This window comes from Phoca vitulina, unplaced genomic scaffold (assembly GCF_004348235.1).
Source record: "Phoca vitulina isolate PV1807 unplaced genomic scaffold, GSC_HSeal_1.0 scaffold9, whole genome shotgun sequence".
NCBI classification, from domain to species: domain Eukaryota; kingdom Metazoa; phylum Chordata; class Mammalia; order Carnivora; family Phocidae; genus Phoca; species Phoca vitulina.
The window spans coordinates 56,701,541-56,726,020 of record NW_022589712.1 but is presented as its reverse complement, the minus strand read 5'-3'; positions in this window follow the sequence as shown (position 1 = coordinate 56,726,020).

Below are 24,480 nucleotides of genomic sequence, written 5' to 3'. Positions count from 1 at the left end.
TATTTATGTATCTAATACACATATACTATAAAGTACACATATATAACTCTATAAGAATAGAATTATCACTAATAACAATTTTTATCTTAGCGACTGACTAAAAAATTTTGCCACTATGTGACAAAGTATTAATTGCCCTAATATGTTTTCAAAACTTATAACAATAGTTAAGAAAAAAGACAACAAAGAGTAAAAGACACAAGGGCACTTTTGGAGGTATTTGTTACCTTAATTATGGTGATGGTATCACAGGTGCATACATATATCCAACTTCATCTAATTGTATGCATTAAACATGTACAGCTTTTTGTATATCAATAATATCTCAATAAAGCTGTGAAAAATACATTACACGAAGATAGTTTCTTAGTTTGTTTTCTCTTAAAAGCAAAGACCAAGAACTTTGGTACAGGCACTGTATTTGGGAGATAATCTCACTAAACAGGAGTGGGGGAACATAATAAGGGATACAGGAAAGGAAGAGAGGCGAATGTAGAGGTCTGTAATGAAGCTTGATGCTATGGACAAAGACTCACTACTGCTGGGACCTCTGAGAAGCAAACAAAATGTCTACCAAGTTTTTCTATCAAAAAGATAGGAAGCTGGAGGATCCTAGTCCTAGCAGTGGTTCCTAAATTCCACTGTATGAAGATTGGCCCTGAGGATTAACTCTAGCATTTCAGGGCAGTGCTTAAGAACAGTCAGAGGAAACTCTGTCAGGCCTTGAGAAAGCCCTGAGGTAGAATGCATAAAGTCTATTATTGCAACTTTGAGACTAGCTGCTGGGTGTGTGAGTTTGCACAGAAATATCCACTAAACTTGCCAGTGCTGAAATCAGAGATGAGTCAAGGGGATGTGACCTAAACAAGAGGCATCTTCTATAAATACGAATGAACAATTTTCAGAAGTGTAATCTCAAATAACTAATAAGAATTTCAAAATAATCTCAATATTTTTATAATTGGTAAAATAAAAATTTTAAATAAAAAATAATATTCCACTTCTTTAGATATTATCTAAAAATAAGATTTGAAACATCAGTTAATGGAATTGTGTAGAAATAATAACTCTCATGTGCAGATGGCAGAACTATAAATTGGTATAAGCACTTCTATAAGAATTGAAATGGGAATCTAAATAGAATAACTTCTGATCAAGCAATTATCCTTTGGGTATTCCTGAAAATTAATCCAAACTACTATCTCCAGAAAAATGTTGTATATTCATATGAGAGAAATAAAAAATAGCAACTAAAATGAAACAACTTGATTTATATTTAAAATCATAGATTTCAAAATTACAATATGTATAAAAGGAAGTTTTGTAGCACAGAAAATATATCAATGATATGGACTGAAATCCGTGTTAAACAGTGATGTATAATGTAGAAAAACGTTGTAGAAATATGGCCTGGAAGGACTCTGAAAGGGCCACAAATTCATGATAGCAGAAAGAAGATAATAGTGGAGAAGTTAGAAAAAAAATAGTGGATTTCAAGGTAGTATGTAAAATTTTACATCTTTAATAAAATATCAACTGAATTTTAAAATGAGGTATCATTAAAGAAAAATCAAAACTAGAAAACAGAGGTTCTAATAAATTAAAAAATGCTTTTATTTTTAGCTTATTACCTTGTCATTATTGTCCTTATTTAATATCACTGACTTCAAAATGAAAAGGATGTTATATTAATTATGGTTCTCCAGAGAAATAGAACCAAGACGATATCTATCTATCTATCTATCTATTATTTATTTACTTATTTAATAGAATGGCCTGAGCAATTATGGAGGCTGAGAAATCCCAAGATTTGCAGGCGCTGAGCTGCAATCAGGTATCTGATGGCATGGTTCCATTCTGGATCTGAAGGACTGAGAATCAGTAGAGTCAGTAGTGTAATTCCAGTCCTAAAATGGGCAGGCTCAAGACCCAAAAAGAGCTCATGTTTCAGTTGGAACCTGAAGGCAAGAAAAGAGCTACCTCCAGGCTCCAACAACAGGAGCACCGTCTTAGCCTTTTTTTTTTAATTCAATCTTCATTTGCTTGCATAAAGCCCACCTACATTAGAGAGAGCAATCTGCTTCACTCAGCCTACAGATTCAAATGCTACTCTCATCTAGAAATGCCCTCACAGACTTACCCAAGAATAATATTTGACCACATATCTGGGCATCTTGTGGCCCAATCAAATTGACATAAAATCAACCATAAGAGCCCTATTCTCAGTTTTTAAAGATTTTATTTATTTATTTATTTATTTGTGTATGTATTTATTTATTTATTTGAAAGAGAGAGCATGAGTGGGAGGGGCAAAGGGAGAAGGAGAGAGGGAATCTCAAGCAGACTCTGCACTGAGCACAGAGCTGGAGGTGTGACTCAGTCTCATGACCCTGAGATCATGACCTGAGCCAAAATCAAGAGTCAGGTGCTTAATTGAATGAGTCACCCGGGTGCCTCCTATTCTCAAGTTTTAAAATGATGGATGCTTATTATAAAATAAAAAAGACAGAATGAGAGAGAAAAATTGAAATCTCCCAATCAATAACAAAGATTATTAACCTTTTAATTAAAAAAGTTATTTTGAGGGACACCTGGGTGGCTCAGTTGGTTAAGCATCTAACTTCGGCTCAGGTCATGATCTCGGGGTCCTGGAATCAAACCGCCCATCAGGCTCTGTGCTCAGCAGGGAGTCTGCTTCTCCCTCTCCCTCTGCCCTTCCCCCTGCTTATGCTCTCTCTCTCTCAAATAAATAAAATCTTTTTTAAAAAGTTATTTTGATAAATATATATAAATACATGCAAATATGGTTTTATTATTTATCTTCCTTTTGTTGTTTTTTTCTAACTTGATAATTTATCATCACAGTATATCTGTTCTACTTAAAAGATATTACTTCTTAAATACTCCATAATATTTTATTTTTATTTATTTATTTTTTTCTTAACATATAATGTATTATTTGTTTCAGGGGTACAGGTCTGTGATTCATCAGTCTTACACAATTCACAGCGCTCACCATAGCACATACCCTCCCCAATATCCCTCACCCAGCCACCCTATCCCTCCCACCCCCCTCCACTCCAGCAACCCTCAGTTTGTTTCCTGAGATTGAGTCTCTTATCGTTTGTCTCCTCCTCTGTTTTCGTCTTGTTAATCCAATCAAGAAATGGACAGAAGACATGAACAGACATCTCTGCAAAGAAGACATCCAAATGGCCAACAGACACATGAAAAAGTGCCAATATCACTCGGCATCAGGGAAATCCAAATCAAAACCTCAATGAGATATCACCTCACACCAGTCAGAATGGCTAAAATTAACAAGTCAGGAAACGACAGATGTTGGCGAGGATGTGGAGAAAGGGGAACCCTCCTACACTGTTGGTGGGAATGCAAGCTGGTGCAGCCACTCTGGAAACCAGTATGGAAGTTCCTCAAAAAGTTGAAAATAGAGGTACTCTATGACCCAGCAATTGCACTACTGGGTATTTACCCCAAAGGTACAAATGTAGTGATCCGAAGGGGCACCTACACCCCAATGATCATAATATTTTAATTTATAGGTAATGATGGTAGTAGCATCATTGAATTACCTGATTGACCATCAACAGACATTTTTTTTAAATTTATATCATTCATGTGCAGCTGTTTAAAGAATATCATGATGTATTAGTCCAGATTTTAACTGCAAATAATAAGAAGTATGGTAATATGGTAAGTGGTTTAATCAGAACGATAGATCCAGAATCTCTAGCAGAGCGAAAAAGTCAGGATAGGAGGCTATGCAGCAGAAACGATGTAAAATGGTAGATGCAACTACCATGGGAAGGAACCCAGTGCTGTGACCATGGGCACAAACCCAGCAGCTGACCCTGCGAATGCTGATGCTCAACTTCAGTCACTCAGCTAACTCTGCTAACCCTGAAAGCCAGATGTCTTTGCCAAGAGAGTTTGACAGAAGATTGCCTCTACATGGCACAGCTTTTTTCCATTTTTGTTAAAGTCCACGTCTATCATGGGGTAACCAGTCTAGCAATGCTTATTTAACATAACTGTGCCCCAGTGGTATGTGAGGATGGGAAAGCAAGTTTGTGGCTTCTGTCTGGCCAGACAGGATTCAGTGTGGAGAATTTCCTCCTAAATAGAAATGACATTAAAGAGTTGCTCATGTCCACACACATCACAAATAAGCATATGATCCAACCTGCTCACTGACCCATATCAACCCCCACATTCTTTAACTTCCAAACAACACAAAATGCCCCTGGCTTACATGATGTCACTGTTCCAGAAATCTTCAATTCTACTCTCCACTTCTCTCCATCCTGCTCTTTGATCCAAGTGGCTGACCTGCAGGGACCGCAACAGCTCCCTTGTCTGATTTCAGCTTTGGTTAAGTGGGAGTCCTGTCAGGAGGCCAGAGGGAAGGACAGTGAGGTAGTGGGTGTGTTTTCTCCTGGCTCTCTCCCTGTCGGGTGGCCCCAGGCTGGCTCCATCTCTCATGTGAAAGTTGACTCTTTGCATTTTGAAACTCTAATTGAACTCAATCATTTCCTTCTGGGTTCCAGTAATTGCTGACTTTTTTTCTTCCTTTTGGGTCTAGTGGTGGCATAGTCCCAAAGTACTTACTGTACCATCCATTGTGGTTTCCCTACATTTTGTCACTTCTTTGACAAGTAATCCCTTTTTTGAAGCACTCCTGGAATAGAATGTGGATGCTGTTTCCTGCTAGCAGACCAATACAGTAATTATATGTTATTCCACAAAGATGCTTCCCTCTGACCAAAGGAAAATAACGTAAAGTCTAATACGTTATTGTATCTAGCTTTGATACAGGATTTTTATTTTACTGTTTCTTCCTATTTTATTAAAGTCTCATGTCATTATATGATAATCTATTGAATAAATTATTAATTTACCAATATTAATAAACTCTCTGGAATGTAAAGAAATAAGAATTGTTTTTTAAAAAAGCTAGTTAAAACGTATAATTGAATGTGACCCCGCAATCTAGACATATAGGTAGATATCATAGCTCTAGTTTCTGTAACCATTCATAAAGCCATAATTGACAGATAATGCTTCATCTTTCACTAACCATTCCACTTTCCCTTGGTCCTCAGTCAGCTCTGCCATTTGGAGTTTCTCACCTGATGGATGTACTGAACTGTCTTTCCTGAGATAGATGACATCTATGTAGTTTTCCAAACATAAATTTTATGCAGTTTATTTGTTCACTTGATAGAGCATCTTAAGATGACCTATTCAGTCTAGAGAATATGTTGTGGATTGGAAAGGATGGGCAAGAATGAAACAGGGGTCTCAATTAGAACACTTATTACAATAGTCGAAAGAAAGAAAGAAAGAAAGGAAGGAAGAAAGAAAGAAAGAAAGATGAATTTGGAGGGAGGGAGGATGGCAGTGGAGGTGGAGAAAAGTGTACAGTATTGGAAAATATTTTGGAAAGGGGCAAAGCAGGAATTATTAATGAATTGGTTATAGGAAGAAGACAGAGAAAGTCAAAGATAACTCTTAGATATTTAGCTTGTGCATTTGGGTGAATGTTCAGAACATTTAAAGAGAGAGAAAAAGTAATGAAAAAAAATATTTGAGTGATGCTATCAAGATGTCACCCTGGGACAAAATACGTTTGAGATGACTATTAGGGACACCAGGTAAGTACATAGATGTATCAATCTGGAATTTAGAGAAAGGTTCAAGACTGAATATAAAAATTCAGCTGTCATCCTCATGTAAATTTTATTTATGCCATGTGACTGGCCTGGGTCAGTAAGGGAGAAAATATAAGGGAGAAGGAAGAATGGTAAGGAATAAATCCCTGGGAACCCATACTTGGAGTTCAGATAGAGGAGTTCTCTAAAATGTCAGACAAAGACTAGTCATTGAGGTTGGAATAAAAAAATCACCCTAAAAGTGTGAGACCACAAAAGTGAGGTTAAAATAGTATTTAAATCAGGGAACAGAGATGAACTGTATTGCAAGAGTTTGAAGGGTAGAGCAGAGGCCAAAGATATTACCGATGTTTTTGGTAAGAGTCAATGGCTAGTCAGCTGGATGAAAGCTGTTCATTTCTGTGGGCTGATATAAAGAGAATTTGGGTGAGGAGTGAAGACAGCTAACAGCAGATTTCTTACTAATAAAGCCTAAATTTTAGGGCACCTCTCATGTATGGACCACACTTACAGTAGCTCTCTTTAGGTGTCTCCAAAGAAAAAAATCCATTTATTTTATCTTTTGCATGACTTTTAATACTAATCAAATCACTAACATTACAGAAACAGGTAAAATACTAAAAGTTATGTTTTCTTCCTTAATACTTTCCCCAGTGAAGCTTTGAACGTAAGGTTTTATGGAGATTGATGTTTGTTTAAATACATCTACTTGAGTAATGTAGCATTACCCTCATTTCTAACACCGTGAGATGCACTACCACTGTGTATTTTATGCCTTTTTTTCAATGATAATAACAGTTGGCCGTGAAAGCCTGTTTAATGACCTATAACTCCTTCAGAGAAAAATTGCGAATGTTGCACTCAAAACTGCTAAGCTGTTTTTCATTTCACATTTGACATTTTAAAATGTTACTGTGTTTTAGAAATAAACCTATTTAAGTAAATTAACCTCCAAATCCTATGTAAAATGTATCTGATGTGTAAAATATATTTAATTATAGTGCAGAAAACAAATTTAGCACAAGTTTGTCAGCTCATACATCTTTTTAAAAAATGTCCTTGTGAAATAAAGTCAGTGTGTCACCTCTGCCCAGAAAAACCTCAAACTATTGCAGTTGTGTTAGCAACAGCTCCAAATACTGTAAAACTAGTGATAGGTTATAGTATACATTGTTGTCACATATAAAATTTAATAAAATCGATCGAGGTTTTGAGGAAGTTCTGAGTTCTTGCAGAAATGAGTATGTAGGAAAAAGTAGGAGAAAATAAGAATACAGGTATGAAAAATTCATGTTTTGTTCAATGTAATCCAATCACTATTTAACCAGTATGACTGGATGCATAGTGTCACACAAGACGCGTTAGTTTAGCGTACTAAACTCTCTGCCTAAAGGAAAGTCATAGTAGGGATGCGTGGGTGGCTCAGTTCGTTAAGTGGCTGCCTTCGGCTCACATCATGATCCCAGGTCCCTGGGATTGAATCCCCTCATTGGGCTCCTTGCTCAGCAGGGATCGTGCTTCTCCCTCTGCTCCCCTGGCTTGTGATCACACACACTCTCTCTCCCTGAGAAGTAAATAAAATCTTTAAAAGAAAAAAAAGAAAGCAATAGTAGCAAGAGCTTATCTTTTCCCAATATCCTATAAAACTAAGTAGAACACAATTTTTTTTGGTACCTCTATCTATGGACCTGTTCCACTTTTCAGGCCAGTGATGTAACTAAATGCAAAGAAAAATCTAAGGTTATAGAGTTATTTGGATAAATCACATTAATATGAATAAATATACACATACATATATAAATGCATAGATTCTTAGTTTAATATTTTCTTGTTCTTAAAAAAAGGGTATGTAAGGAAGACCAAACTTCAGGGAAGAAAACATGTTATTTCTAAAGCTAAGACAAGTTTATTGTACATACAAGATCCATTGTACATGGAGTTGGCAAATGCTTTTTAACTAAAGGTACATTATCTTGATAGTTCTTTTATCGTAAAACAAGTTTCTCAGATGTAAAGTAACATAATAGTAAAATTTCTGGATACTTGCAATATCCTTGTTGCTTAAAACAATGCTAAGAATCTTATTAAGACCTAGCTTTAAAAATCTAAAACAATTTCAAAACAGAAAGCCTAAGAGAATTGAAACAAAGTAGTGTATATTTTATATTTGGACATTGCACATTAATGCCCACATGATATCACCTATGCTTACCCATATGATGTTAAAGTAATATACACAGTCTAATCCATGATTAGACTAATATGCATGATTCTAATCATTGGCTTCTGACCATGTTTGTGGTTCAAGGAAGAGCCAATACCTTTAATGTTATATTGTAGAGATAACATGATATTGCACAGAAGGAAAAGCCGTATATACATTTAAAAGTCTGACAGTGTCTGTTTGAAGTATCTGACTGGCTAACTTACTTCTTTGAACTCAAGAGTGATATTCTCTTTTGGAAGAATTTTGCAATGCCTGGTACTTTTTTTGATAACCTCTATGCCTTCAATATTAGAGTCAGAGAATTCACACTTTTTTTTTCCTAGTAACAGTTTTTACCTTGTGAACCAAAGCTCTCTTGGATCTACTTTTCTGTCTAGTTCCAAATGGCTATGGACTTCTAAGCATCCTCATTAACATTTATTTCACACTCATCCATTCTGAATAAGGCCACCCCTAGAACGCATTAAAGAGTTTTCACACTCAGGCCATGCAAGAGTACCACTGAAAGCAATGCTCCACAAACTTAGGAACCATGCCAAATTCAATCAACTCTGGCTTCCATGTAATGTGATAGTTATGCTTTCTCTCCACTGCCATAGTATTCTATTTCCCACTTTCACCAGCTTTGTGGCAGCCCCAGCACCTTTGGCCTATCCAAAGAATTGATGGGAATCCAAATTTGAAGTTCTTTTTGTTTTACCTCTTGGTAAAGAATCTAAGTCTTACACAAACAATGAATCATGGAACACTACATCAAAAACTAATGATGTAATGTATGGTGATTAACATAACATAAAAAAAAAAGAATCTAAGTCTTAAAAACACCAGATGCAAAGACGTGATGTTTGATGCATCAACATGAACTACTTCTCAGTGTAGTTGAAGATGATTCTCTCTTTGGAACATCAATTAAGATACTCTAGTTGTTTTAATAAACCTTGCTGAATGCTTTCTTTACCTATATCCTATAACTGGTGAATGCTTGGTATACTGTTTCTTGTGTTCTTCCAGAACACAAGCTGTGATGTTTTACATTGTCACTGGCATATGGGTGCAGTTTGCAATTCCATATCTTCAGCATGTATGTAGCTAGACTCAAGGCAGTAATATCATAGATAGCCCAGAGGGACTGCAAGGCGTTTAGTTATTCTGTTCCAAAATGATTTTACTTTCTTCATTTGATCTCAGCAGCATTTGTTTTTTCAAATTGTGTGTTATCGTGGGAAAATTTTTAAAAAATCACTTTCTTCTAAGGGAGATTTTTCTGTAACTATCTTGATGCATTGTCATATATATTACTTTTAAAAATCAAAACATCCTACCTAAAATCTCTATTCCCACTTTATTTTCTTATTTATTTTCTTATTTCTTATTTTCATCCACTTATCTAATCTGGTTGTTAATACCAATCAGTTCCTCAACTTCCTTTTGCTGGTATATTACCATCAATTCTCATAAACTGTTACTCAGGAATTGGAACACATTCTTAACTCACACCAACGCTTATTTGTTGAATACTTATGTATGTTCTTGTGGGGAGGAGGTGGTTTTGATTGAGATGACAAATTTACTGTTTCTGCTACTGATTTAGGCTCTTATGCCTTTTTATTTATATTTTTAGTCCGCTTCAGGTATCATAACAACAAAAACAAGATAAATGTTTTCACCCCATCAGAAACATGTATGTGGCACACAAATTTCTAAATCTGTACGGAAGTCACTACATTTAGGACACAGCTGGTTTCCAACTTTCCCAGAATTCTTGCAACCTAATTATTTTATGGTCTCCTTCACTTACTAATTTCTCATTTCCATCTCCATAATCATCTTTTCCTGGTCATTTTTTAAAAAGATTTTATTTACTCATTAGAGTGAGAGAATATGAGAGAGAGAGAGAGAGCACATGAGGGGGGGAGGGTCAGAGGGAGAAGCAGACTCCCTGCTGAACAGGGAGCCCGATGCGGGACTCGATCCTGGGACTCCAGGATCATGACCTGAGCCAAAGGCAGTCACTTAACCAACTTAGCCACCCAGGCGCCCCTTCTTAATCATTTTTTAAAGACAAGGTATAATGGTTTTTCTAAAGGGTTCTAAAGGATCTCTTTTAAAATCTAAGGTTTAAAGTCCCCAAGTCCTACTAAAACTGCTATGTAGTACAACCAAAAGAATTCCTGTGCATGGAGGTGAACCAGGATATGATGAGATCCCATCATGCCACAGGTACCACCCATAGTAGAAACTACCAGGAAGTCTAGGGCAGGGTCTGGCCCCCACTAATATCCAGCTGCCTTGGAGAGGCTCATCTAAGGCCCATCACAGGCTGTAATAGAATGATTCTAAGTCTTCCCACTAGTCCCGGTTCAAAGTACTATTGTCACTTTTGTGGCTGTTCTTCACTGACCTGCCACCACCAGGTCAGCAGAAGAGATACTCTATCTGTCCTCCTTTCCATCCTAACATTTTACATGACTCACTTAGAGGATATTGGGTAGACTTAACATTAACTAGGGTAAGAGATTTAGTGTATTGAAGCCTTGTGGTCACAGTTTCCTGTCCTGGCATGCATATTGAGTATATGGGGAAGCCATATAATTATTTCTACAGAAACTATTCTCTTTACTAAAGTTGCTAATTTAGTAATTGTGTTTCTAAATCAATACCAGTATTTTACATATATATGTAAATATTTGACTATAGGGGCGCCTGGGTGGCTCAGTTGGTTGAGCAACTGCCTTCGGCTCAGGTCATGATTCTGGAGTCCCGGGATCGAGTCCCACATCGGGCTCCCTGCTCAGCGGGGGGTCTGCTTCTCCCTCTGACCCTTCCCCTCTCATGCTCTCTGTCTCCCATTCTCTCTCTCAGATAAATAAATAAAATCTTAAAAAAAAAAAAAATATTTGACTATAACAAGTCTTTTAGTAGCAGAAATGCTAGGCAGAAATACTTGACGTATTTCTACCCCTACCTCTAAACACTGGCTCATTTTATTAATTCCATTAAATTAAAGCAACTTTTGGATCATCTTCCAAAGCAAATTAATAAAAGCTTGATCCTTTTCAGATTTAGGATATGTCTCATGCATATGTACTATCTAATTTCCTGCTGTGCATTGGACCAATATCAGCATGACACTGGCTGAAAACTTTAAAATAATCTGCTCACTTTCTCATAGCATGGATGCGTATTCATAACCTTCCTGGTTCCCCTATAAATCTTTATCACTTGAGGCTTCAAATTAAGCTTGAAGTTAGCCCCTCAGGCTCTGCTTTAAATCAAATAAATGCTACATTTTCCCCTCCCTTATTGAAATTGATTCTCCCTGAGGCTGTGGGAGGAGAAAGTCCTTTTTGTCTTTGCTTCCTAAGTATGTCTTTAGTGTCATTAAAAAGGAAACAGAAGAGTATAAAGAAAGTCATGTCTATTTTGCACTGTCTGTTGACCCTAAAGCAGCCAATGTGGGATAGCACACTATAACTTCCAGATCCTTCTCATTCATAACTACTCATCTTGCAGTTTAAGTCTTTTCTCCAATAGTCAATCACCTTTGTTATTCACTTAATTAGAAAAAAAATAAGTAGCTTTGCTTTTTCTTATGGTGTAGAAAGCCACATGAGAACCTTGTTCCCAATCAAACAATAGGTAAGAGCCTGATGATCTAAAAAAAATCAAACTGTCTCTTGAGCCCATTACAACACTCAGGTTATGAAGCAACCATAATTTCTCAAAAATGACAAGCTCCTTCAAGGAGAGACAGGAAACACAAACTTTTACTTTGGGTATGGCATGAGAGGAAATGACAGCCACCATATAAACATGTAAGACTAAATAAGCTAAATTTTTAATGAATTCTTAAGGATGGACTATGGATAATTATGTCAGTTTTGAATAACTAGGGCCCCCCACACAAGAAGATTGTGCACTCAATTTCAAGCTTTTTCCAATAGGTCTCCATCAGGTACTTTTTTTTTTTTTTTAAGTAAGTTCCACGCCCAGAGTGGAGCCCCACGTGGGACTTGAACGTATGCCCCGAGACCAAGACCTGAGCTGAGATCAAGAGTTGGCTGCTTAACGGACCGACCACCCAGCCACCCCTCCATCAGGTACTTTTAAGAGAAAGATTAGGGTCAGGGTAGGAAAATTTTTTAAAAATCCTATTTGAATCAAAGAGTGAAGTATGAAACTCTCCTCTCCTCAGGATCCAGACAAAGATACACTGCAACTGGAGAAAGGAGTAGAAGCAATGGCCATTAGCCACTTTTGGAGACACATGAAATATTCTTGAGCCCGGTTTCTGCCCCAAAAGAAAGTCTGGCTCTGCTACCACTGGGGAGGGACAGAAAAATCTTTCAATACAGCGAGAAGATATAACCATTATAAACATTTATGTACCTAATGGCAAATGATCAAAATATATGAAGCAAAAACTGAGAGAATTGCAGGGAGAAATAGAAAGTTTTAAAATAATAGTTGGAGATTTCAGTATCCTTCTCAAAAATGGACAGAATAACCAGAGAGAAGATGAGGGAGTAGAGAACTTAAATAACACAGTAAATTATCTAGCAGACATATATAGAACACTTTACCCCCAAACAATAGCATACACATTCTTCTCAAATGCACATGGAATATTTTCCAGGAAAGGTCATATGTTAAGGCTGCAAATTAGTCTCAATAGATTAAAAAGGTAAATATCATACAAAGTATATTTTCTGACCACAACAGGATAAAGTTAGAAATCAGTGACAGAAGTAAAACTGAAAAATCCACAAATGCTGTAAATTAAACAACACACTCTTAAACATCCAGTGGATCAAAGAAATAACCTGGGAAATTAGAAAATATTGAGTAATAAATGAAAACAAGAAACTAGAACATACCAAAAATTTATGCAGTGCAACAAAAGTGGTGTTAAGGGGAACATTTATAGTCACAGATGCTGGGAGGGAATGGGAGTTACTGTAAATGGTTATAAAGTTTCAGTGTTATAAGATTAAAAGATTTATGGAGTTGGGTGGTGATGATGGTTGCACAACATTGTGAATGTATTTAATACCACTGAACTGTACATTTAAAATAGTTAATATGGTAAATTTCATATTACATGTATTTACCACAATTTTAAAAAATGGGAGAGAGAAAAAAAAAGCTATAGGACATTATCAAAGTGTCATACATATATTAGAGTCCCAAAAGGAGAAGAATGAAAGAACAAAGCAGTGCTTTGGAGGAAATTTAAAGCATTCAAATCTTATATATTAGAAAATAAAATATATTTCAAATCAATTAAGATTCTACCTTTGAGACTAGAACAATCTAACTGGCACATCCTAAATGCATCCAGATTGTAGGGGCTGGTTCAGAATGTCTATTTCCTCTTACCAGTTATATTTTTAGCTTCTATGCACTTAGTCTCAGGAGGCATCCAGGAAATTACTGTTTCCTTTATCTCCTTGATCCCTTTCTTTTCCAGTATTCTAGGTGCTCTAACCAGGAATTTTCATTTATAGAGCCTTCCTGAGAAAGCAGTGGAGAGCTTTAAGGGTAGAGATAGCTCCTTACATTTATCATTGAATCAGAGTAGATATCCTGATTCTTCAGAGTGTAGTATCCATAGAAAACTATTTTTATTTGCTTCTGTTATTTTCATATTCTTATTTTTATGGGCTAATTTGAAATGTATTGATTTTTATTTGGTATAAAATGCACTCATATTATTAATGGACATGTTTATATTTTTTCTAGCAACTGTAAGTTATTCAGCATCTCAATCTTCTTCCCCAACAATAAAAAAGGGGTTTACCATATTATACCCAATAAATATCTGCTCCATTCTCCCAAAATACTTTGCATATTTTTTAGAAGTTTAATTTCAGAATATTTCTAAAGAAAATAATTTTTATTATCAACTTTGAATTGCACATACCTGTAGAGTTTGCCCCATCATTATGTGTCCTGATTTTTCCCTGCTCCTGCTAGGTTCACTTCTTTTTTTTTTTTTTTTTCCTGAATTTTATATTTTGGTAGTAGTTTCAGCAAACAATTAATAATATATTAGTGTATATTTCTGAAAAATGTATTTAATTTACCCTCACTACTGACTTATAGTGCAGGTAGGTATAGAAACCTAAGGTGACTATTATTTCTACATGATTTGTGGCTATTACCCCATTGTATCCTCAGGTCTATTATGTTGCTCAGAGTTACTATCAGCCAAATTTATTTCTTCATAGTAAACCATCAGTTTTTTCAACCTTGTAGCTTTTTTATTTTTCATCCAATGTTCTTCTTCAGTTGAGTTTTGGGTGAATTCCCAATTGTCTTTGGCCATGTCAAGTCTGCAGTTTATGCTTCTCAGAGCATTTTTATCCCAATGATTATAAATGTTTTATTATTTGTAGGGCTTCAAATAAGCTCTTTTTCAGTTCCCTTCTTATTCTATATCTGCTTGTTATTGTTTCATAATTTTCATTCATTTCAGAGTTCACATCCTCTACTTCTTTGAAAATTTCAAGTTAACTCTGTTATTATTGTTTTTCTGAATTCATTCCTGATATATATATATATATATATATATACACACACACACACACACACACACACACACACACCATGTTTGCATCAGCTCTCCTCAGAGACTTTCAGGTATTGGCTAGTTGATTCATTTTCACTGTTTCCTGTTTTTTCTTCTCCACTCACCTCACCATCACTACTTATTTTACAGTAACATCCATCTGAACAGCCCAAGTTCCAAAAGCAGAATCAAGTCTTCCATTGGTGGGTTAGGAATGTACCATATTATGTGATTGGACACATTACAGTCACTCAGTCCAGGTCCTTCCTGCAACCCTGTGTTTGGGTTTATTTTTTTCTTCAGGTAGGAAGCTTCAAATAAGTTATATTTCCTCTAGTCTGAGTTTGTTTCATGGATAAACAAACTCTAATAAATTATCTGGCTTTGGCTAGCAGGACTGACACATGCCTTCCATCTAAATAAAGACATTTGGTCTTCATTTCCCCACAGAATAAATATTCTAGTTGCCCTGCTTGCCTCTAATTTTTTTGTTTATTTGTTTCATTCATGTGTCTGGCCTGTAGATTTTTAATTTGTCTTTACTTAAGTAGGTGTAAATCTAATTTTTCTTTCAATATTTTATCTATTACTGATATGAACTTGGAGCAGTAGAGTTCCTCTTAAAACACGTTCCTAGACAAAATTCCTATTTCCTTAAGAATTTCATTAAGACACAGATACAGCATCAAAAATATTAGCTACCAAAAACTACCAGAATGTGGCTAGGCAATTGTTTCATTATCGAACATTTCTACATAAATCAAAGCTGTTTCCTCCTTATCCTTCTCTACCAATTATCACTGTTACTATCTGCTTATAAAAAATTAACAACTACCAAAGACCATTCTCTACTAAGCAATATTTGAAATGTCTCTAAGGATTTGCAGATTGTGCTCCTGTTCAATATTGGTCCCTTTGCCCATTTGCTTAGTTTTCTGTATTTTGTATACATTTCTCTCTTTTCCTGGATTTATTATACACAACTATAATTGGAGATTTCCGTAAAATCATAGATATTGTATATAATGCTACTTATTATTATTAGGGTTTTAAAATATGTTCCCTTATGTTATTTATTTCCAACAGGGGAATTCTTCCAGAATAAGGTATCACTTAATTTTCTATTTTTACATAGCCTTCCGACTAATTACATAGTGCGTCCTTTTCTTTTAGTTTGCAATTTTCTCTTCAAAATGACTTCAATTTTTCAGAGCCACAGCAAGGACCTTCAGTTAAGACTGTCTTTACTGGTATGTTCTGTAGAATATTACTATCTCTTTATCTCTGCTCCTAAACCAGTCTTGCCTTTTGAACCACTTCTTACTTAGGTCTTACTTTTTCTATCACATAACCTGATCTTGAGCTCTCTGTTCTGTATTCCTGGAAGGGATTCCCATCCAAACTGATATTGTTGGTTTATATGAGTCTGCACAAAGAGATAGTTAGGTTTATGTATAAATAAATAAATATTAAAAGTGCAGTGAAGATACATAAAATGAGCTCACATATTCCCTGCCACAAAATGTCTGAAGAGCATTAACAATAGGATATATTTTGTAGAAGAGACAATGTTTTCACCAAACCACTCCTTTTTCCACGTGCATAAAAGAACATTACATTTCCTAGCCCCCTTGTATTTAAGTGTGATCATGATATCCATCCTCTGAAGACCTAACCTTAGATTCTGCTCATTCTTCCACACTTGTGGTTGGAAGCCAAAGATTCCTACATGCTGGAGTAACATGACGGGAAGAACCAGAGCCCTGAAACCCCTATTAGAAGAGAATCATCTAGGAGTGCTTCTTGGACTGCAAGAGTCTGTGATGTGAACAAGAATTTTGTTTGTTTGTTTCTGAGACTTCCTTGTTACATCAGCTACCATTAATTTCCACAAATATTATATTGTTCAGTATTCATATATTATCAGACAAAAGACAGTGATGTGTCATTAACTAGACTATTATTGTTATTATCAATTTTTAATGGTAACAGTTATTATCCAACACTATAATTTAAGGGTGCCCAATTTATTTAAGAAAGTTTTTTTGGTGACTTAAAGAACATAAAAAGAAGCAAAAGTTCAATAATTGAAATCTGTTCCTGGCTTTCAATCAGAAAAATCACAAAGAACAAAAAATCTAAATTTGAGTACTGATTTACTAGTCCTCTGACTTAGCATGTAATATGAAAGACGTTTGAATTAGACTTTCTATTAATCTCTACTGTTTTTGTGTACTGAAAATCTTCTTAAGCATTCCATTTGGTGGTGTGATGGCATTCTTTTAAAATGCTGTTGTTTAAGATTATTATCAATATAATAATATTAATATTTTGAAAGGTACAACTTATATAAATTGTAAAGTTTCTAAAATACACTAGAAAAAAAAGACGCAATTCATCAGTTTTAATATATATCTGTTTAGGAATTTAGTCTCAATGTCATGTCTCAGTTGTCAAATATCTCCAAATATACTTTTGTTCTTATCAATATATATATTTCTCTAAAATACATACAAATTTATAGTTGATTAATCACTGTATATTAATGACCTAGTGTATTGTTCTATATGTTGTCTTTGCTTACCTGAATCATTCCTTTGTAAGAGAGAATTAGTTTAAAAAGTCACTTTGCCTGAAGAAATACAATTTGTAGGGCAGTGGGAGTTCAAGATTGACACTACTAAAAGAGCAGCAAGCAAAACATTGAAGAATACTTCTTGTCAAATGATCCTTGAAAATAAACTCTATAGGATACATGAGAATGTAGTTAAACAAAGAGATGCTAAGGGTAATTTAGCAGATTCTTTGAAGGAATGAGAAGTAGGCACCACACTTGCTTTGTCAATTGTGTGGAAGAACATTTAACTTGAGCCCCTGCTGAAAATAAAACTAATTACATTTGAGATGAAGAGAGAAAAAGTTCTTCCACTGAAGTTTCAGATTTACTATTTTATTTGGAAGACTAAAATTGAGGACTGCAGCAAGATAAATAGGCAAAACATTTCTAAAACATAAACAATTGAAATATATATATATAATTAGATAATTTGTAAAAAACAATCAATAAATAGTATGAAAACAGGAAAAAGGAAAATACACTACGGAAAAATATTTCTGAATTAAAAATAATAATATATGGCCAATTCTAACTCATACTCGATATCTGCTAAATTTTGAAAGCATTGTAAACTTTTTAAAACATCTTTCTATGTTCCAACCTTATGATAACAATTGATTATAACATAAAATTCACATTTCTTATCTTGGCCTTTAGGATTCTGACAGGTCCAAATTGTAGCAGCTATATTACTTTATATTCATCATTACATTACAGGACTTCTGTGCTATAGCTATGTTAGTGCAGTTACTAAGGCCAAATAAGGCTTGCATTTTACCACCTATATACATTTTGGCTCAAGCTTTTAGCTTTCCATGAATATCTATGCACCTAATACTTATACATACTTGGCATGAAGCACACTTACTCCTCAACTACTTTAATTTGTTCCTGAAAACCTTAATGCCAAATGAAAGGTTGTTAATGAAAAAATGGCTTTATATTTTTTCACTAATTTTAATGAAAAAATTATTCTCCAACTCAAAACAATATAGGCAAGCAATTTTTACATATAGAAAATTATGTCTATTGAATAATGTAAAGAACAATTTGAAAGTAAATATATCCAGTTTTTTTCAGAAAACTTAACATAGGAAAACCTTGTTGTACTTGCCAAAATTGGAAGAGGAGACTTGGTAGTGGTTGGAGATTGAGATGGGCTACAAGTGACTTATTCATTGCAAGATACATTCTTCTTTAAGCATTATATTCTTCACTAATTTTATAATTTGTGGGGACTCATGGCTTTCTTGTACTCAAATTGGAATAAAAAATAGAAAAGCCCAAGGTCTGCTCTGCGAGGCACTCTAATATTATGAGGAAAATGAGAGAATATCAATCCAAAGAGTTATGAATAAATCACAAGTAAGATAGGAATAAAACCAGGAGAGCAGAACAGATGCATAAGTTTATATCTAAAGAAGCCCTTTAGGAAATCCCAGGTGCTGGATTTTCCAGGTGAGGTTGGTTTTGTTTCCACATGACTTATTTTACAGAGATTGAAAGAAAAAGAAGAGGGATAAGAGAAATTTTAAATATTTCTTTAGAAAAATGTTTGATGGAAAAATCTTGTCTCCTTAAAAATGTAATGTCAGATTAATACTTTTTATGGTGTATATTTTAGTGTGTGTTTGATCATTTAAAAATGAATTGTTAATTTTCCAGTTTTGAGTTATTGATTTCTAGTTTCATTCCAGTATAGTTGGAAAGATACTCGGTATGGTTTTAGTTTTCTTAAATATGTTAAAACTTGTTTTGTGACATAACATGTGATCTATCCTGGATGATGTTCTGTGTATGCTTGAGAAAAATGTGTAGTGTGCTGATGTGGGTGGAGCATCTTATGTGTGACTGAATATCCTCATGCAAAAGAATGAAGTTGGACTTTACACCATACACAAAAGTTAAGTTAAAATGGATTAAAGATTAAAACATAAGATCTGGGGGCACCTGGGTGGCTCAGTCGGTTAAGTGTCTGCCTTTGGCTCAGGTCATGATCCTAGGATCCTGGGATTGAGTCCCATATTGGGCTCCTCCCCCCTGCTCATACTCTCTCATTCACTTGCTCCTGCTCTCTGTCAAATAAGTAAATAAAAATCTTAAAAAAAAAAAAAATAATAAGATCTGAAACTGTAAAACTCCTTAGAAGATAATCTAAGGGAAAAGCTTCATAACATTGGTCTAGAAAGTGATTTCTTTGCTATAATATCAAAAACACAAACAACAGAAGCAAAAGTAAGTAAGTGGAACTACTTCAAACTAAAAAGGTTCTTCACAGCAAAGGATACAGAGTGAAAAACAATCTACTGAATGGGTGAAAATAAGTGTTTAATATCCAAAATATATAAGGAACTAAAACATAATAGCAAAAAAGGAATAGCCCAATTAAAAAATGGGCAAAGGACTTGGGTAGACATTTTTCCAGAGAAGATCTATAGATGTTCCACAAGTATATAAAAAGATGTTCAATATCACTAATCATCAAAAAAATGGATATCAAAACTACAGTGAGATATCATCTCACATCTGCTAGGATAGCTATCATCAAAAAAAAATAGATGTTGGCAAGGGTGTGGAAAAATGGGCATACTTCTACATTGGTGGTGGGAATGCAAAATGGTACAATTGCTATGAAAAATAGTATGGAGGATTCTTAACAATTAAAAATAAAATTACCTTATGAACCAGCAATCCCATTTCTGGGGATATATCCAAAAGAATTGAAATCTGGATCTCAAAGAGAGATGTACATGCTCATGTTCATTTCAACATTATTTACAATAGCCAAGTTATGGAAACAACCTCAGTGCCCATCAGCAGTTCAAGGGATAAGGAAAATGTGGTATATACAGACAATGAAATTTTACTCAGTCTTAAAAAAGAAGAAAATTCTGCTATCTGCAACAACATGGATGAACTTGAGGACAATATACTCAGTGAATTAAACCAGTTACAGAGGTACAAATATTGCATTGCATATAAAAAGAGAGTAGAATAGTGGTTTCTAGGGGCTGGGAGAAGGGGAAATGGGAAGTTGCTAATCAATGGTTATAAGTTTCAGTTATGAAAGATGAGTAAGTCCTAGAGATCTGCTGTACAACATAATCCCTATAGTTACTACTATATAAAGCACTTGAAAAATTGTTGACAACGTAGATCTCATGTTGAGATCTGCACTTGATCTTAGCCAAAAGGCCGAGAAGCGATTCATGTTGAGATCTGACCACATTTTTTAAAAACGAGTTTTTTTTTCAAAAGTGAAATAACTTTGGTTCCAGCTATGCAATGCTACATAAAAACCATTATAAAAATTATTGGCATTAAACAAAACAAAACAAACAACATTTTACAATGCCTCCATGTGTTGTAGATCAGAAGTTCAGAAAGAAACAGAAGAATGACTCTAAAATTGGGAACCTGAGAAAATGTTAATGACTGAGAGTTACTCAAACAACTTGAAGCTTGAACTGTCTAGATGTCTGTCACATATCTGGTGTCTGGACAGGGAAGAAGCAAGCACTTGACTCCCATTTTCCATGTGACTTGGGCTTCCTCACAGCACGGCAGTCTCAGGTTAGTCAGACTTCTTCCATTAAGGCTCAGAACTCTATAGTGTTGCAGGAAGCAAGGAGGATGCGGCATGTTTGTTTTTTTTTGTTTTGTTTTTTTTTTTTAATGACCTAGCCTCAGGAGTTAAACAGCATTATTTCTACTTTCTTATGCAGCCACAAGCCTGCGCAGATTCAAAGGGGTAGTGTATAAACCTCACCTCTCTATGGGGTCATTAAAATGAAAAGTCTTCAACTGACTAGTTCTTATGTAACACATCTCTGAATTGGTTTAGAAAGTACCATCATCTGGAAAATAAAGTAGGGTGTATGTGCATGCGTGCATATTAAGATAACATCTAATATACAACGTTTTAAGGTAATAAATATATTTACATTACAACACTCATTCACTTAGGTATCTTTTGAACATTTATTTACTGAACCTAGACCAGGCTCTGCATTAAGTGCTAACAACACATGTAAACATGACAAGTTCATTCTCTGCCCTGATTGACCTTACAGATAAAATGAGAACAAACGGATAGGAAATAACAATAAAAGATAGAGTAGTTAAGTCCCAAAATTCAAGAATGGAGCCAAGAATTGAGTCCCAGAGTTCCTACGAAAATCACTGAAGAAATATAGCATAGTATCGAGGCTACACATTTGATGGATGGGCTAAAAAATGACACCTAAGATAGTGTGATACATACTCAGAGATCGGAAGCTCGTCATGTCCCTGGGATGAGGCCCATGAGCCTGAACCCGCGGCTTTGCTGTCCAAGTTGGTGTGGGAACTTCTGAGCAGAGACGCACTTTTCTGTTACTGAAACCTCTGAAAGAAGAGAGGGTTCCGCCCGGGTTGCTGCAATCATTCCTGCTGCCACCTCAGAAGGAGCCAACAGCTGCCAACATCTCTGGACTGCCTCAAACTCTTCTGAGTTTTGAAGTATCTCTGAAGGGCAGAAATTAATATCACAATCATGAGCAAGGAATCTAGACATGTGTGCAGACCGCCATCCCTCGCCATGCAGATTGGGGGAAGATAAGCATGGAGCTGAAAGACAACAGCAAATTACCAGTATGAAATAAATTCTCCGTTATAGGGATTGAAACTCCAAAGTCCTGAAGCAGTAAAGATTTTAGAGCAAAAAGATAGACAGGCAAAGCCTTTAATCACTTTAACCAGTGAAGGAACACTTACATTAATTTTTGTTATCCTCCCCCCTTTTTATCATGCCTATGTAAAAGCAGCCACAGGAAAAACAAATCCATTACCCTGGCCTGGAATTTCCTAAAGAGACTCTTTGGATCCTCTGTTTGCTTCTGCTTTTCTTGTCTTGGTTTTACTCTAATATTTCTGGCTACTTCTTCACACCCTCTTTGGCTGGGACTCCTCAACATTTGGCTTTGAAATGTGACCCAGTGCTTCAAAGTTCTGACTTTGGACTTACTGTCTTCTGTCTACACTCAGCCTGGGTTATCTCATCGCGTTTTGTGGCTTTAATTACCACGCTTATATTTTCACACAGAAATTCTGACCCAGACTCCAGACCTATTTTCCCAACTTCCCGTCTGAAAGCTACACTGGAACTATTGTAGGCATCGCAACTGAACATGTCTGAAACTGAACCCCTGATTCTCTTCTCCCAAACCTTATGCTATGCTCTTTCTCTTGTAAGTTATTGGAAACCCCATTCATCCTGTGTGTTCATAATCGTGGTGTAGAGCTTGACTTTATTCCTACCTCATACATTAAAGCCAGTCCTCAAAAAAAAAAAAAAAAAAAAAGTGGGTTGTTTATTCCAGAATTTGACCCTTTTACATAATTTCCATGGCCAAAACTCTGGTCCAAGTTCCCATCTTTTCTCATATAATTGCCCTCACTTTCCAGCCCAGCTCTGTTCTTGCCCTGTCTCCTACAGTTTATTATCAGCATAGCAGACAGAGGGATCCTGTAAGTAAGTAAGAGCAGGCCTTCTCCTTTCTTCAAAATTTCTCAATGGGCTCCCATGTTATTTGAAGTAAAATAAAAATTATTAATAGTAATTTATCTGGTCCTATCTAATCTGTTCCCCATGACTCCTCTGGCATCATCCATACTACTCACCCCTGGGGGCGCCTGGGTGGCTCAGTCGGTTAAGCGTCTGCCTTCGGCTCGGGTCATGGTCCCAGGGTCCTGGGATCGAGCCCCGCATCGGGCTCCCCACTCAGTGGGAAGCCTGCTTCTCTCTCTCCCTCTTCCACTCCCCTTGCTTGTGTTCCTACTCTCGCTGTCTCTCTGTCAAATAAATAAATAAAATCTTTAAAAAAAAATTATTAATAGTAATTTATCTGGTCCTATCTTATCTGTTCCCCATGACTCCTCTGGCATCATCCATACTACGCACCCCTGATTATCTTTTCCCCAGCAATATTTGAGTCAGCTAATACTTGAAAATGCTACACATGTTCTCACCTCATGTTCTTTTACTGCTGGTGTACCATCTACCTAGAATGCTAATCTTTTAGATACCCACATGGTCATTCCCCTCACTTTATTCATATTTTTATCTAAAAGTTCACATTTTCATTGGGTTTCTCTGACAATCTAAAGTCTCCACCCTCCCTTTTTACATTTTCCTTTCTTGGTTTATGTTATTTCCTGTCCACTTATTATCCTTTAACATGCTAAATGTTTTAATTATTTATCATTTTCTTTCTCTGTCTTCCCCACTAGATATCATTTCCATGATTATAGGCATTTGTTGTGTTTCCTACTGTACCCCCATCTCCTAAAACAGTTCCTTCACATTTGTTGAATAAATAAATTAGTTTTGAAACATGACAAAGCAGGAACAGGGGTGAAACAGGCTTGAAACTTCAGAAAACTAAGATACTTTAGCCTTTCGGAAAGGTTTATGGCAACACAGGTGAAAACAAGACTGGGGTCCTTGCTATTTCCAGCTGTATCTTTGCATTATTTTGGGGGACCAGCAGACTTTCCTTTTTCTGACTAAATTGAGGTGAATTTCCAGATGCTTATGATACCAAGTCATCTGGGTATTTTAGAGTCACCTAGCAGGACTGCCCAGGAGTTAGATGTGAGCCAATTCAGAGCCTTCTAATGGCATCCAGTAGCACACATTCTCCTGTCATTTATACTCTCTTATACCGTCTTATTCCCACACTTGCACAGATACGCATCCCATTATTATATATAACCCAGGATCCTGGACTCTGTAACTTGGAGTTCTGGGAATGTTTCATATGGAGGACCTAGCACATCTGATTGCAGAAGATTTAAGAGTTTGGCAAAATGGAGAAATTGTTAAACATGATAAATACCTAGAAGATCAAATCTATAAGATTTGGTGGTTTAATTGCATTTTAGGGGAGGAAGAAAGTATAATACTGGTTTCTCATGTCTCTATGATGAAAAATGAAGGTGCTATTCAAGAAACAAACAGGATTGGTTAGATTAGGGGAGATGTTGAGTTTAGCCTTGATAGTATCTAGTGGATTGTTTTATTAGCCATTCATATTAGAAAATATGAACAAAGGATATTATATCTATCCACATTGTCCTTCAAGTAACAATGTTAAAATAACTTTTTGAGTGTTCATGAATACCATACACATATGTTCTTTCTGAGAAATCTACTACAGCAAGCTTCAGCAAACTTTTTCTGTGACATGTGAGGGTCAGATAATAAATATTTTAGGCTTTGTGGGCCATATAATGTTTCTTGTTCCTCTGCCTGGTCTTTCCCCTCCTCTTCCTCCTCCACCTCTTCCTCTTCCATTTCTCTTCTTACTCTTAGTGCTCCTCTTCTTCTTAC